This window comes from Sciurus carolinensis, chromosome 6 (assembly GCF_902686445.1).
Source record: "Sciurus carolinensis chromosome 6, mSciCar1.2, whole genome shotgun sequence".
NCBI classification, from domain to species: Eukaryota; Metazoa; Chordata; class Mammalia; order Rodentia; family Sciuridae; genus Sciurus; species Sciurus carolinensis.
The window spans coordinates 132,318,666-132,335,272 of record NC_062218.1 but is presented as its reverse complement, the minus strand read 5'-3'; the positions used below and the strand labels follow the sequence as shown (position 1 = coordinate 132,335,272).

The following is a 16,607-nucleotide window of genomic DNA, read 5'->3' as shown; positions in this document are numbered from 1 at the left end:
CTTTCCTTAAGAATTAAAATCCTCATACTACAGTGATAACATGCATACTCATGTTTATAGAAGCACAATTCACAATAGCCAAACTATGGAATCAGTCTAGGTGTACATCAATGGATGAACAAAGACAATGTGGTATACATATACACAATGGAGTTTATTCAGCTCTAAGTAAAAATGAAATTACATAATTTGCAGGAAAATGAATGAAACTTGAGACCATTATGTGAAGTGAAATAAGTGAAACTCAGAAGGTCAAGGATCATATGTTTTCCATAATATTGGGAAGCTAGAGAGGAAAAAGGAAAAGAGAGGTGGGAGGGGTCTCATGAAAATGAAAGGGAGATCTGAAGAATAGAGGAAAGGGAGCTGGGAAGAAGAGGGAAAGGGGAAATACTGAGGAATGACCAAATTATATTGTTATATTGTGAGCATATGTAACAACAAACCCCACCATTATGTGCAACTATAAAGCACCTATTAAATATGTGGGGGAAAAAAAAGTTGAGGTCCTTACAATAACCTAAAGGCCCCACCCACCCTTTCTGTGTTACTTAGGCCTACCGCTTGAGACTCTGCCCTTATCTACAACTCTCTGGTGTTTATTTCAGTCATATGTCATAAACACTCCTACTTCATGGCTTTTGCATTGACTGTTTCCTTTGTTTTCACCTACCTTCTTCCAAATATCAGTGCGTCTCATTTCTTATCTCCTTCAAGGCTTTTTTCACCAAATGTCACGTTTTCCATGGAGCTTAACCCAACCACACACACTGTTTAAAGTCGTCTCTTCCCACACTTTCTTCCTTAAAACTGAATCCATTTTCTCGCTAGCAATCTATCCTGTGAAATGGGAGATCTGAGTGCATGGACTATGTTATGTTTGTTCATGGCTGAATTTCCAATTTCCAGAGTGATTCAGTAAACTTTTTGTTGGTTTGTTGTGGTTCAAAATTCAGAAGACACAATATAGTGGAAAATTCGCCCAAAGCAGTGAACAGTGCCTTCGACCCCCCACCCCCACCCATCTCAAGCAATTAATTTTTCGCTCTGGATTACTTTATTCGAATAGTCTATATTTACTACTTTATCCTTCCCTTTAAAGAAATGAAACTTAACATTCTGCACAGTCTTTCTTATTTCCCTCTTACGGGTGTTTGACGATTCCCTCTTCTTTTTCCACCGTTGTCCCCCACGTTCCTATCCAGGCTCCGACCGAACTCTGGGTCGCCGGCTTCAAGAGCAGTTTGTCTAGGGTTAGCTGAGAGCCATTAGAACAACTAGCTATCCTGCGAACCGGAATTTTGCAGCTGCTGAGCTCTCTCGCTGTCTAGCTCTGCTTTTCTGAGTGTTGCATCAAGTGACAGTTAAGTGAGTAGTGAGAGAGAGCTTGCTGCAAATGGGGATGTAGCTCAGTGGTAGAGCGCATGCTTTGCATGTATGAGGCCCCGGGTTCGATCCCCGGCATCTCCAGCTAGGTTTTTGTGGCTTTTCTTATTCCGCTCCTTGGCCCCCTTTCCCTTTTCTCCACATCCAAAAATTTTAGAAATCCATAGTGTTTGCAGAGCACCGGTAGGGTGGAATCCGCGCAGGTTGGAAAGGGTTCTCAGGGACCTTAGCGTTCCTTTGACCTCCAGGCACTTCCTATCTTTCCTGATTGCAAATTCTCAGGTTGAGTACTCCAGTGATATATTGATGCATTTATTTTTTCTAAGTACGGTGGGCTTCGAGGAGGATGTAAATAGATTAGGTCCTTAATAATAAGCAGAAAACAGACGTTAGTATGAGGAGAGAGGATTAGGTACAAACCATAGAGTTTGAATTTCTCAGACTCCAAGGTATTTTAGTGAGTCTATCAAATTCCAAGTAAATCTTTCAATCTGGAATCACATACAATTTCAATCCAAAGATAAAGAAATCAGCCAGTAGGCTTCCAGAGCCCGGCTAGCTCAGTCGGTAGAGCATGAGACTCTTAATCTCAGGGTCGTGGGTTCGAGCCCCACGTTGGGCGCAAGTTTTAGCCCCCGGTTAGAGGTCGATCATAAGTAATTCCAAAACAAGTGGCTTTACAGCATGCAATATTCCTGTGTTTATGTCCCTTCCTTATAGAAGGTCTGAAAACTCTAAGGCACCTAATATTCCTGTGATTGTGGTAATATCCGTGTTTATCGGTTGATCCGTGCGGTATATGCCAGCAAATTGGTAGAGGGATTTTGTTGTACTCCACACACTAAAAGTTTACCGTTTTAATTTTTTTCTTTTCTAGGAGCGTACTTGGGTCCTTGTGCACGCTAAGCAAGCGTTCTACCACTGAGCTACACCCGCAGCCCCTATTTTAACCATTTTCAAGTGTACAATTTGGTTGCATAATCAACATGCACATTGCCGTGCCACCATCGCCACCTTCCATTTCCAGGTCTCTTCATCCTTCCCAGCAGAAACTGTACTCAAATACTAACTCGCTCTTCCCTTCTTCCCCCAAGCTCTGGCATAACCATAACTGTCTCTGGATTCCATTACTCTGAGAAAAGGAATCACACAGTATTTATTCTTTTTAACTGTCTTATTTGACTTAGAATAACATCTTCAAGGTTCATCCATGTGGTGGCATCTGTCAAAATTTCCTCCCTTTTAAGACTGAAAAATATTCCATTATAGGTACATGTCTCATTTTCTTTCCCATTCATCTACATATAGATAATTGGTTCCTTTCACCTTTCCTCTATTTTGAATGTTGTTAGGAAGATGGGTGTACAGATACAAGTGGAATTACTGGATATGATCACCATACTATTTTCCACAGAGACTGCACCAAAAAATGGGTTTTTCTAAAAATCTTTTAAGTAGATAACACATTATATAGTTCCAAATTTGAACATCTCTCTAGTAGTGATAGTTAGTCATAGAAAAATATTGATTTGCAAATGAACTCTTTATTACGACAGGTGAACTTTAGTGTGCAAGATGAAATTTTATGTTAGAAACTATTCTTAACCAAAAATTGTCGATGTTTGGTCAACAATTTTATTTAGTAAGTCAACAAAATGCATTTTATTAAATTATCTTTTAAATACATTCAGTGATTCAAAAAGAATTAACATCTATAAAGATATTTAGTGAATATGGTCTAACTCTTCTCCTTCCACTTTAGGTAACAATTTTTGTATATATATATACATATGCTCTTCCAAATTTTTTTATGCAAATTCAGTTTTATGTTTCTCTATTTTACACACACAAAAAAATTATGGCTCTGTTAGGTTTTGTAGATCTATTCGAGACTTTAAAAATTTCCTTAATCTTTTTTTGTAGCTATACAATATTCTGATGGAAATGAATATTTAATAATTTGATATTTATTGTCACTTACTTTGATACTTAATGAATGGTGAACATTTACTTTGTTTCCAATCTTTTGTTATTATGATTAATGCTGAAGTTAATAAGCTTGTAGCAATTATTATTTTACACTTTGAACTATATATCTATGGGGTTAATTCCCAAAGTAAGATATGCTGGGTCAATGTTTATATGTAATTATAATTTTATAGAAATATATAAAATCCCCAGCTGTGGATCCTACAGGCTGATATTTCCTCCTGCTAGCCATAAATGAGATTGCCCGTTCTCAAATATTCTGGGGTCAAAAAGGTCACTTTAGCAATAAATCTAAGTGTGTGACTTCCTCCCTTAAAACTATCAGTATCTCTCACTACCTGTCCTACAAGATAATACCCACCAGAAGGCCCACCTACACCAAGAACTATAATCCTTTTTTTGTCACTAACAGGGGAATACTCAGATAAAAAATTTAAAAGTTGTAGTGTTGCTTTCATTTGTGGTTTCTTATCCAATTCGGTATGACAACATTGTTTTTCTCTCTTCAGACCCATTTCTCCACTTGCAAAGCCAGGGCATCTTGAAAAGGCCTGTTCAGTTTCTTCTTACTCTGCAAATTTTCTTCCTTGGGCAGGAAGAATCCAATTTGTATTTGATTTCTATGTGGCCTTTGTGTCATATGCAGCATATATACAGTATTACATCACAGATGTGTTTTGTGAAATGGTCCACAAGATTAATTTTATATATAACTTATATGTACATTATTTAAAAATTGCTTCATTCAGCATATCTATGACTATTCTGTAATTAGTATTCTGTTCCCACTATGGTATTGGAGAATGAACCCAGGGCCTCATGTACACTATGCAATCACTTTACCTCTGAGCTACATTCTCAGCCCTTTTTTATTATTTTATTTTGAGACTGGATCTGGCTAAATTGACCAGGCTGGCCTTGAACTTGCGATTCTCCTGTCTCAGCCTGCCAAGAAACTTGGATTACAGACACGTACCACCGAACCCAGCCAATATCTCTTTAATAGTCATTCTGTGTAGCATCAGGAGAGATGAATGAACCATTATCAAATGCTAACTTCATTATTTCACTGATGTTCATATAACACATGGGTTTAAGGATAAAAGTGCCTAGATAAAAGGCAGGTGTCATTTACATACTGGCATTCTGAGGAATGTGATTTGGGGGCAAAAAGGAGACTGAAATGTCAACCACAGCAACATAACTCTGGAGGAATGCCTGCAACAGAAAGAGTAGCCAAAAAGATGACCCCAAATGACCTGTTTTCTCCATTTTGTATCAGGACCAACTGGATTAAAATTAGTGGATATTTTGGGAAACCTCTCAGCTTATCACTGTCATGTGAGATATTCAGTCTCTAAGGGGAGGGAGGTGGTTTGTCAACATTGGAAAGAATACAATACTGTATTTGTGATTGAAATTCAATTTATTATGATTATAAATGTTAAAGCCTAGTGTATCTTAAGGCTTTAAATTCAAATATTGGTGGGATGTTTTTGTTTTGTTTGCTTTTGGTACTGGAAATTGAACGCAGGGTTACTTTACCACTGAGTTAGATTCCCAGTCTTTTTCAGTTTTGGTTTTAAGACAAAATCTCACAAAGTTGCCCAGGCTGAATTTGAACTTGCAATCCTTCCACCTCAGCCTCCCTTGGGGCTAAAATTATAGGTATGTCCCACACAGTAACCAGCTTCTATTGTTTTTCTATAAAGCTAGTACTTTTTGAAACAAGAACAATCTCTTTCAAAAAACAAAATCCCTTTCACTGGTTCTTCCATGAATTAATGTTACCAAATAGAGTCATCCTGAATGTCTAAGCAGTTGGTGATATTGTCTTAGATAATTCAAATTACAATTACAAACTTTGTATTTCTGAACCTTCATTTTTTGAATGAGGAGATGGAGGCACTGAGATATTAGACCACTCAGCTGGAAGTAGAGAGCCATATCTGAGCGTTAGACTTTCTGCTCTAGTTACTAATCCATAGCACTTTTAGAAATCTTGGGTGTATTGTTTATTTATAATATTTTGAATAAAGCTATACTCATGCATCTGTCTTTACAAATTCTGCACTGAGAATTTAGTGTGTGCCTTGTTAGCCTGAGAATCTCCTAAAAGTGCAGATCCAATGTCCTTCACTCATTTTTCTATAAACTTGCAAAGCAAGAACAATAAATGGCATGGGTGGAGTGATCAGAATATAGATTCAAGAAAGTATGGCTTCTTACCCTCTTGACCTTCCTGTTCTTCTCTCTGCCCTCAAATCCACAGAACTGTTTCTTCCTCAGAGCCACTGAACCCTCTGTTCTCGGTCATGAAGGTTTCTTCCCCAAGATCTTTGGAAGGTTTACTCTTTGTTTTCCTGACTCAGCTCATTGTCTCCTCTTCTGATTTGTCTTTCTTAGATCCTTTCCTTAATACTATCCTCTGTTTACTTGCCTATCAGATCACCTTCATTAATTTCCTTGTAGTCCTATCACTCTCTGAGATTATTTCCATATCTGTTTACTTGTTTGTTATTTAAATAGCTTATCAGAAGGTGAACTTCGGGAGGGCAGGGGCATTTTTCATTGCAATGTAAATGAATAACTAAATGAAATTTCCTTTTAACAGTGGCACACCACAGATTTATTGCAAGGATGCAATTTATTAATATATTCCCAGAACCTAGGACAGGGCTAAGTTCACGGTAAGGTCTCAATTCATGAAATTCGTAGCTATTAATATTCTTTCCTAAACCTCAAAGGGCTGCAGAGTAACAAAACAACCAGAGTCAAAGGACAATGGCCAATAAGCGACAATAAAAAGGTAGTTCAGAAGATCTATGTGAATTACAAAGAGAAGAGCAAGTATAGAGCAGGGTGAGATAAAAAAGGAATGGTGGAAGTATAAAATTTGTTGAAACTGGTGATGCATACTTGGGGTTTCATAATACCATTCTTTCTAAATTTTCTTTAAAAAAGTTTTAGCAACAAAGAAAAAGGGAATATGATTACTTTCTAATGAGAGATTAAAAATCTACATAGACAATTTTTTAGGGAATAATGTTGAATTTTTTTTTTTTTTTAAAGGTAAGCAAACCCATACGGAGGTGATGAGGTGAGAGAATCACTTGAGTTTTTGAGTTTGAGACTTAACCTGGGCAATATAGTGAGACCCCCATCTCAAAAATAAATTAATTAAAACCCATGGAGATCTAGCAAAGTTACAATTAAATAGAATCCTTAAGTTTATGAATTTAAGTCTTTAAATTTATTTCTCTAGGTACTTGCAAGTGAAGCCAAGGATTTTCATCTCTATGCACTGCCCTGCCACCTAGATTTGGTTCTGTTACTCTTCACTGAGAAAAAAAGTCTCCCTAAACACTCACAGGGCAGAGAAAATGACAAAGGGGTTGAAGCATGGGTGGCTTTCAGGAAACAAGGGTGCTTTCAGACTGTCAGAGCAATGCTACAAAGACAAAGAGGCAGTATTAAAAAAGCTTGCACTGATAAGCAGTCAAGAAGAAACTGAGTTAGAGTTAATTAAAACAAGATAAGTCTAGGAAAGCTGTGAAGCTATAATGAAAAGTTAGCATTGAAGTGTTATCCAAATGAAATATGATTCAAAAGAGACTGCTTCCAGTACATTATGTTGCTCAGCCCAGCTAGTCATTTGGTGTTAATTGTGTTGCTTTTTACTATCTCCACTAGAAGGAAAACCAATGAGAACTGCCTTGTGTTCACTGAGACATTGATCAAAAACCACTTGGGTTAGAGTGACAAAAGGCTGAATTATGAGCCTGGCCTCCCAGGGTTCTGGGATGAGTCAAGGATGTCAGTTTGGAGGGGGTGCTGAAGACACTGACTGTTCAGAACCTAGAGTGGGGTGCCTGTAGGAATTCACTTCAAAAAATTTAAAAAGTCAGCAAAATATGTGTGTGGAGGCAGGCGGAGGAAATAACTTGAATCATAGAACTCTGGGACAATTCTAAAGTGGGTCCAGAATCCTTCCTCCTCTTCTCTTTAGGTCTCTAAGTTCTAAGGCTGGCTCCTGGAGATTCTCTGTGAATTCTAGGACAGTACACAGCCACAGTATGAAAGAGTAATGATTAGAAAATGGGCATGACACTGGTATAGCATTCATGCTAATTCAGGTGGCCTAACATATTTTGGTTCCATTGGACTATTTTTGGTTATGTTTTGTCTGCATTTCAGATGTATGAAGCTTCCAAGAGTACTTCATCTACTACCTTGGTGTTTTACTTTATTTGACCTTCAAGTCTGAAAGGAGTCCTGGGAACTAAGTTACTTATAGCATAGGTCTGACCTTTTGGGTGTGTAAAACTAGGCGTGGAAACCGGTTGTGTTGCGGGATCCATATTTGGAATCTAGTGACATCTCCCCTTGCTGGGCGCTCTGGACTGGGGGTTCCAGGGCCACTCCAGCTGCTTCTCAAGCTTTAGTTGCCTTTTCTTTTGGACGGCTTTGGAGGCCACCTCTGGAGCAGGCTTCTCCGCGCTCCAGTGCGGTGCGCTGCAAATGAGGACTGGTGAAGCAGGAGGCTGACAGTGACACCTCGAAAGAGGTCGATGATCCTTTTGACCTCTCTCCACCGCCACTTAGGACGCGCGGACAGTAGTAGTGGTGGGGTTTGCAAAGTAAACAACAGGCGGTCTGCACTAGGGGACACTGAAGGAGTGAGTTCAAGGCGCCGACAGGGGGGGCAGACGTGGGGAGCTGCGGGGCTGGAAGCGAAACCAGTCAATATAAAAATATATAGATAGACAGATATAGATAGATGATAGATAGATGATAGACAGACAGTGAGACAGACAGACAGACAGACCTCAGGCTCCCTTTGGGTGGTATTCGAGAGGTTGGTTGTCGCGATCGCCCCCTGTGCGGTGCAACAGCGTCTCGCGTGAGTTTTTTACACACGGGGCTCTTCTTAGGCCTCGCTAGGGTTTTCTCTTTCCACCCAGCCACTAGCAATGTTTCACTTGAATTTATCTCTGTACCTTGCTTCCTTTCCCTTTCTCTGTCCTTGAGCTCCGTCTCGTCTTTCCTCTACGTTCATCACCTTTCGTGACCTGTCTGTGGACGTTTTCGTCGCCTGTGTAAACGGAAACAGCGAAGTTACCTAGCTCACATTTTGTTAGGTTCCTCTAAGGGAAACTGGATGCGTGGTGGACGTTGTAGTTACTACTACCTCTGTTGTCCCTGTAAAATTTTTCCACTAGCTTGAACTTCCCACATACATTTCCAAACCATTATTTCTTGAATTTTTAAACATTTCATTTGTCGTTGCATGACATTTCTGTAATGCTGGATATATTTGATTCTCTAGGACTCAGAAGGACCATCCTCTGGGCACTCACAGAGCTAGACCTATAGTAAACTGGTAATGAATTGGAAGACAGGAGCATAGATGAAACTATAATGAAGCATGGATTTATATATGTGCACACGTCAGAAAAACAACAACCACCTTAAAAAGTTTTGAGTCAGCTGGGGAAAAAGAAAAAAAAAAAAAAAAGAAAAGAAAAAAGCAAAGCCCCTAAGAAACCTGTTTCCGCCCGGTTTCGAACCGGGGACCTTTCGCGTGTTAGGCGAACGTGATAACCACTACACTACGGAAACAGACAGGAAAGCGGGCCCTTTCGGTTCAATTTATAAGATATAAGAGTTACCACCCAAGTTTCGCCGGTGTCAGATCATATGTATCAAACTGTAGAAAGCGACCCGTCAGCAGGTAGTGAACTCAGGCGTGTCCAATAATTAAAATAAATAAATAAAAATTAAAAAGGAGAACTTTAAACAAAAAGGAGAACATTAAACAAGCTAGCTTTGGAGTGGCAAAGATAAATATGGCTTTCAATGGTTAAAACTGAATAATCCCCCCTGTTGGTTGTTTTTTGTTCCAAGGAAGAGATCTGGTGTCTTTAAATGTTTACATAATTTGTACTTTATTGACAGTAAAGATCGACGGATATTTTTTTTTAATACAAAATGAAAAATATATGAACTTTTAATCAATCGTCAAATGTAGATTAATGTAAATATAAAGTAACAAATAAATGATTTGTACATATTCTTTCAAAAAGTTTATTCTAATAAGCAAAAGTATTAAAAATAAAGGGAAATTGAAATTAAAGACTATCAAATTTTGTCAACGTTATTTAAACAAAGCTGTGATTTTTATTAAATTTTGAAAACAATTAAATATATTAAGTATTTTTATAAAGATAAAATCAAAAGTCTGGGGTAGAGAGCCTCGGTGGTAGAGAGCTTACCTAGCAAGTGTGAGGCCCTGGGTTCAATCTCTCCTTATCTCTAGAAAATAAAACAAAACTCTCGTCAATCTTCGCATTCAATGGGTGGGATGAACAACGTATGTTAGATATAATTCTGCGTGAACCCAAGTTTAGGAGCATTGTCCATTCTTCAGTGCTTCAAATGATTTTGTTTCCAAAGCTGATTCTGGAATATCTTAGGAGCTAGGACTTGGCACAGAGGCTGAGACCTAAGCTAAGCAGGGATCCTTCATGTGTGTGTGATCCAGAATCCCCTCTCTGACAAGGTGCAGAGTGGAATCCCATCTGGTTTGAGTCTAGCGCTCTGATCAAGGTTACCATGGGTCCCTTGGTGACCCAACCCATGTAGGAAGTACAATCTTATTTTATTAGACCATGTGCTGAATTTGACTCTGACAATATCTGCTTCTTTTGGCACATCTGGATTCCCTTGGCCTTGCTTGTTTCTCTCCTATCCCAACTCCTCCTTTAATCTGCCCAAGGCCATCTCCCTGGAGAATCAAATCCTTACTCAAAGCAGTGACCCAACATCTGTGCATCTGTGGCTGCAGCAGTGATCACGTTCCCAAGTTTCAGATTCAAGCATGTCTTGGACATGTCCTTTAGACGTCACATATTATCTCAGATCCAACCTGTTCAATATTGAACTCATTAAATTTTTTCTCTATTCTTGTCCCTCTCCTCCAAACTTATTTATTCTCTGATCTCTATTATGAAACCACTTAGAACAAAAATCCGTGAGTCCCCTCATCCTACAGCTGCTACAATCTATGGTATTGTCCCTTCACTCACTTCTACTTCTGTCTGCTACCTGTTCTTCCAGCCTCCTGTCTGGACACATGGCTGTGTTCTTACAGTCTCTCTCTCTGAGCAGTCTCACTCCTTCTTTACACCATCCCTTAAAGAATGTCACTTAAATGTAAATCAGAGAGTGGTTTCATTGCCTCAGCAGCCATGGGCACTACCAAAGTTTTTACCAGGGTCTCATCTGCTTGTAGTACCTCTACATTGTTGAAAGCTTGCCTTCTTTGAGTCTAGAGCATCATGGGTCACTTACCTAGAGGGTCATCTCAAACCCAACCCAGAAAGGCAGTGGTGAAAGAGTTGAAGAGGAGGCAAAGAAAGAATTGTAGCAAAAAGTTTTGACCTGCATGTACTAGGCTTGTTGGGGGACAGAGAAAAGAAACCTCTCCACTTTGGCTTACCCTTAATGAGAATGTCAGAAGCTTTTATGAAAGTTTTCCAGTCCCAGTAAAGGTGATAAGAAATGACACTGAAAACCAAAATCTGCAAATTAACTTGCAAACATTTGTGTCAGAAATGTCAAAGTTAAAACTTTGAAGTGGCATGTTCTCATTCCTAAAATAGGGTTTTACCATTGTAATGAACTGGATGGGAAAATCAAGGCAGTGTCCCTCATCAATAGTTTTAGAGAAGTCAGTTGAAGAAAATAACAGAAAGACTGACTGATGTTTAAGAAAATCATTATAACCATTAGTTACTAGTTTCGGTTGATAATATATAATGGCCACAGATAATGTGACAAAGCACACATTTATCCACTCATGTCTTCAAGAAAAATAACAGAAGAATATAGGAGAAACAAATGAGATTGGTAGATGGGAATGGAATCATGTGAATGGAGTTATACTTCTTTAAGTATACTTTTCTGTATACTGACACACTGTCCTTTAGAACATACCCCAAAGCAGAAATAAATGAAACCAATCAGATGTAGGGGGAAAACAAAGTAGAATAAAATAATAACAGATACACCTAACTGTATTACAAATGAAAAAAAAAATAATTATACTGAAGGACGTAGAGAAGATCTTAAGTAATTCTGGAAAATAAAGTTTCAGTTGTTTATTACACACATACTCAGTTCAAACTTTTCTCTAATACCACCAGCTTGTTTAGACCCGTATATTCCAAATTGAGACCTCATTACTAACTATTATCTAACAATAGTATATGTATGTGCTAGTGTTAGATAGTACCTAGTAACGAGCAGTGAAATGTGAACCAATAACAGAGCAGGGTCGTGAGGTTTCTTTGAAGTTGACCTTAATGAACAATCAAGTAACTTGTAGAACAGCAACAGGTATACTAACCCTGAGAGTAAACAGGTAGAAACAAATGGAGCCAATTAAAAAATAAGAAAGATCAATGGGGTTAACTCCTGGCAGGTTTACTGAAGTCATTGTATAGTTAGGATTTATGGCCATAGGTTTCTCAATTCAGAAGGAAAATTTCTTTAGTATTGCAAGTGCACTAAGGTAAAGTTTGTCTAGTCACTAGTCCCTGACCCAAATATGCACATTAATATAGGATTGACTTATAGATGAATCCCACGCCCTCCAATAGGATGACCATCATGACAGTTCCAGAGAGGACCAATGGGGGTCAAAAACTTCACCCAGATATGAAGGAAATGAGCACCTGATTGGCAAAGACCGTGGAAGGTGAATTCAGTTCTTCTGGTAAACATCAAACAGCAATAAATTTGGAAGCAGCATTGTTTCCTTGGTCAGTCTCTGCTTAGAGATGACCATGCACTCTCTCCCTCTCTCTCTTTTTTTTAAGTTGTCAATGGACCTTTATTTTATTCGTATGCGGCGCTGAGAATAGAACCCACTGTCTCACATGCTAGGCAAGTGCTTTACCACTGAGCTACAATCCCAGCCCCACACTTTCTTAAGAGTGTTCTTTGCTCCATCCTTATTTTACTTTCACTCACAATAAAATTCTTTTGCTTGTTTTTGTGTCTGACTGTAAATTTTCTTTAATCAAAACACAAGAACTGAGGTTTGAAGCTTCAGCTCCCCACTCTCCTGTGACACTAGAACTATACTAGTAACTCTGCCTAGGTAATGAATTCTCATCCATTCCTGCTAGACTACCCTCATAGAGTAAATATCAAACACTTCCTAACACTTCTGAGACTGAAGGTGATGCTATCTTTTTCTTAGCAAGTTTAATAAACTGGCTTTACTAGACTTCTCTTGCGGTCTGGTGTATTGGTGGGGGAGACTTTGACTGCAGGAAATAGAAAGCAAGATGAAGAAAACAGTCAAAATAAATGAATTTCAACTGAAGCTGAGGAAAAAAATCGTGACTTGTAAATGGAGGATGTTAGTATGTGTTGTGAGCATGCTATGTCATTAACATAGACCAAACAAGTTTGTGTCTTTCCATAACATCGGAATTTATTGAATAACAATAAATTCACAGACTGTACCACTTTCATCAGTGGCAGTTCACTGAATACTTGCAGGTCACCTGGTTGTCACAACTGGGCAATCATGGGTTTATTCCAATCTTAATTTTTAATATCTGTAGAACTCAAGTCACATGTGACACATGTGTGTTTTACATAAAGGCTAAGAAAGGGTTAAGGCAGCCACAGGGGTTCAGAATGCTGAACTGAGAGCAAAGAGCAGAGAGCAGATATGAATATAGAGTAACTGTAGGTAGTCAGATAAGAATACAAACCATCCAAAGAACTTGTTAAGGGTGCAGGATTATCAAAGAATAGGAACATTTTCTGGGCTAAGTTCCCAATGGATGACACTTTCACAGTGTCAGTTTGAATTGTTAGCTTGGAGTTGTACTTGTGTGGTTCCTCACCAGCAGGAGAAATTGCATTTGGCTACAGTCAAGGACACAGATTTGGAGGTTCCTGACTATGGCAATTTTCCAGGGCAAGGCTCATGACAAATGATCAGGTAATGGAGTCAGACTGCTACTGTGTCCTCTCTCTGGGTGCTCCTCCTTTTATGGGTCAAAAGAGGGAGTTGATTCATTTGGTGGTCTGGTGTGTTCAATAAACTCATGGGCCTGTTTTTTCTTTTGGTATGATTTTGTTATGCTCCTGTATCCAGGTACATCTGGTTAATTTCACAGGTGGTCATTCTTATTAGCACAATTAGTTTATCAGTTTAGGCCTTATGGTTGTACCAGATGGTGTTTATTTGTACAAACAAGGTGTGCACTCATTCCACTTCAGCACTTTTAACTCAAAATGGAGTAGCTCATGAGAAATTACTGCTTTACAAAAAGGAGTAACAAAGGTTCAGGCACAGCCTGAAAACTGCTCAGTGCAGAGTAGAGCCTGCTCTCCACAATGTTTCAAAATAAAGGTCATGTTTACATTCCTTTATGTGTAGCAGTAAAGTAAGTGGAGGCTAGAAAGTATGGAGCAATATCTTCAAAAGATGGATTTGATTAAAAAACAAAGTAAATTGATGAAAATCTCATCACACAAAGCACCTTTTCTGATTGAAAACCCAAACCAGGCCTGAGGGGTGGGAGCGCCAGTGCCCAAAACTAATCATAATCAGAAACTTGAAGTTCATAAACGCTTGAGGTAGTCCATCACACACACTGTCCCTTTTCAGGAAAGCGAGTTCTAAAGGGTCCTAACACTAGCAGAACTAATCACGGATTCCCCCTATAGCGTGGACTTTCCAACTTAGGTCTTTCTCTCAGCTACTGGAGAGTAAGATTGGACTCAAAGTCACCATCCATTTAAGTTTTAGGTCAGGAAAGTATCTACAAGTTGTTTTAACAACAAAGGTTCTTCTCTCGCTGTCCTTCAAAATTACACTTCGCCCAACGTGGGGCTCGAACCCACGACCCTGAGATTAAGAGTCTCATGCTCTACCGACTGAGCTAGCCGGGCGCCCTGATGTTATTTCTTGTTCTGTGGTAGGAGGCTGAGATCTACTGGTGGAGGCACAAGTAGGCTTTGAGAAGTAACTTCACAAGATTACATAGAACCTACTGTGTGCCAGACTCCATCCTAGGTACTACACTCTGGGAACCTGAAGCTTACAGATTCCTCGATATGAAAAAGGTTGCAGCACCGGCTTCTGAGGTGAAGCGGAAGACCGATTCCAGCAGCTCCGGAGGCTAAGGTAGAAAGATTCAAGTTCAAGCCCAGTCTCAGCAATTTAGCGAAACTAAGCAAGTCTGTAAAAGCCTGTCTCAAAATAAAAAAACAAAAAGGGCTGGGGATGTGACTCAGTGTTTAAGCACCCTTGGGTTAAAACCCTGGTACAGGAAAAGGCGCGCGGTGGGGGGCGGGGAACCAAGTAGGTGAGGGATGAGACATGGACTTATGTTTGGAGGTGTGTTTAGTTTTGCTTTAGTCCTGTTTCATTGCCCATCTTCTTCATATACAAGGACCGATAAATGCAGACATGTCGCTCTCTGCACATGACAGCTTTCTCTCCGGGCGCAATAAAGACCCCACTGAAAAAGGGAAAACCAGGCTCCACTGAAAATACGAAAAACCAGCTTGTTTCCGCCCGGTTTCGAACCGGGGACCTTTCGCGTGTGAGGCGAACGTGATAACCACTACACTACGGAAACTCCATGAAGCAGGGCTTGATTGTCATATCCCTGAAGCTGTAGATACGAGAGACTTGCAGGCTGCGTAAACGCAGAGTTCCAAGGGAACAAGGGGGCTTCTGCCCGTGTAGAGCCCGCCAAGTTGTGTCTGGTTCCTGTGACCCAACTTCTCTGTCTCAGAAGCTCCTGCAGTTCCTGGCATAGAATATTTTACCCACGAAGGTTTGTGGTTTTGGCGTGTTGACATAGACGTCCTCAGAGGCGCCGGCCCGCCGCCTAAGGAATACGGTGTCCACTTGAAGATTTCCACAGAGTAAGTTTTACCCATCCCACCCTGGCATCTCTGTGTCCAACACCCGCTGGGTATTCTGTACATGAATCATGGTCCAGTAATTTCTCCCGCCATTAAAAAATATTTAAATGAAGCATCAAATATTATTTCTATAGTACAAAGAATCTATTTGGCATAGATGCTCTGGGGAACCACTGCAGCACTTTACCAATGCACCCTGGACAGGATTCTTTCAGATAAAACCAGTCCTGTAAGTTCAAGTCTATCCCTTGTTCTTAAATTGGGATTCCATGAATACAAATCTCGAAGTATTTCTGGTGCGGAGCACGAGTGGTGCACAGCTCAAAAAAGTATTTGTTGAATGAATAATGACACTTGGAAAATTATCTTTAAGACAATAAATGGGTTTGATTCAAAGTTCAAAGGATACAGAACTACGAGTACGGAAAAGTGTCTTTCTTACTGCTTTCATCTTTTCTAGAGAAACTCTACTAGTATAATTTCATAAAACAATGATAATAAAGGGCCGCTAACCCTTATATCGTTCTTACCATGTGCTAAGCAATGTTCTAACCTATTTACATGAGGTTTACTAATTCTCACAAAACTCGGAGGTAGGAACTATTGAGTAAGCGCAGGAACATAAAGATCAATTTATTTTACATTCGTCCTCTATCCCTTTGGTTATGTTTTTAACAGGTGGTAGTGTGCTCTGCACTTTGTAACTTGGTTTTTGTAAACTTAATAATACATTCTGGAAAGGATTTTTTTTACAGCTAAAGAGCGTTCCACTGTGCGAATACGGATGTAATAATTTGTCACTCTTCCTTTATTAGGGAAGTTCATCCAAACGTTGTGACGGTGACCGGTTGGGAGTTTCTAAAATGGGAGTGGAAAAGCCAACTGTAGTAAGAGGAGGGTGGTACGTCTGGCTCCACTCCCACAGTACTTCTTCAGGCCCCGCCTCCAGATCCGACTCGAAAGGACCCTCTTGAGTGTCAAACAACAAAGTCCTCTGCCTAGAAGGTCCGGAAGTACTTCAGGGCGCTCACCGGGCCTGCCTCTCTCTTTCCGGCATCGGCTGTGGGGAGTCCTTGCTGCACTCGTCCGTGCCTGGCCGGTAGGATGGCGCCTGGCCGATGCGGTCATAGCACCGAGAGCAGACAGCTGCCAAACGCTCCCACTATTCCCTGTAGTTTCTCTCTAGTGGCGGGGGATGGAGGTGGGCAGTCCTTCTGTTCTGTTCGCGTTCCCGACTTCCCTGCATCACAGAGACGTGGGCCTCCACG

The 16,607-nt window shown here is 40.0% G+C and overlaps 1 long non-coding RNA gene and 5 other non-coding genes across 6 annotated transcripts; 2 read left to right on the top strand and 4 right to left on the bottom strand.

Annotated features, from left to right (window-relative positions):
* Nucleotides 1–149: 149 nt before the first annotated feature.
* LOC124986872 (uncharacterized) lies at nt 150–1,337 on the bottom strand. Its single transcript, XR_007109107.1, has 3 exons — nt 1,149–1,337; nt 674–840; nt 150–286 (listed from the first exon to the last, which is right to left on the bottom strand). It is a non-coding gene; the product is annotated as an uncharacterized LOC124986872 (long non-coding RNA).
* Nucleotides 1,338–1,398: 61 nt separating this feature from the next.
* Trnaa-ugc (transfer RNA alanine (anticodon UGC)) lies at nt 1,399–1,470 on the top strand. The gene has a single exon. It is a non-coding gene; the product is annotated as a tRNA-Ala (tRNA).
* A 465-nt stretch (nt 1,471–1,935) lies between these two features.
* Nucleotides 1,936–2,008, top strand: Trnak-cuu (transfer RNA lysine (anticodon CUU)). The gene has a single exon. It is a non-coding gene; the product is annotated as a tRNA-Lys (tRNA).
* A 6,916-nt stretch (nt 2,009–8,924) lies between these two features.
* On the bottom strand, nt 8,925–8,997 carry Trnav-aac (transfer RNA valine (anticodon AAC)). The gene has a single exon. It is a non-coding gene; the product is annotated as a tRNA-Val (tRNA).
* Nucleotides 8,998–14,282: 5,285 nt separating this feature from the next.
* Trnak-cuu (transfer RNA lysine (anticodon CUU)) lies at nt 14,283–14,355 on the bottom strand. Its single transcript has one exon. It is a non-coding gene; the product is annotated as a tRNA-Lys (tRNA).
* A 619-nt stretch (nt 14,356–14,974) lies between these two features.
* Nucleotides 14,975–15,047, bottom strand: Trnav-cac (transfer RNA valine (anticodon CAC)). Its single transcript has one exon. It is a non-coding gene; the product is annotated as a tRNA-Val (tRNA).
* Nucleotides 15,048–16,607: the final 1,560 nt, after the last annotated feature.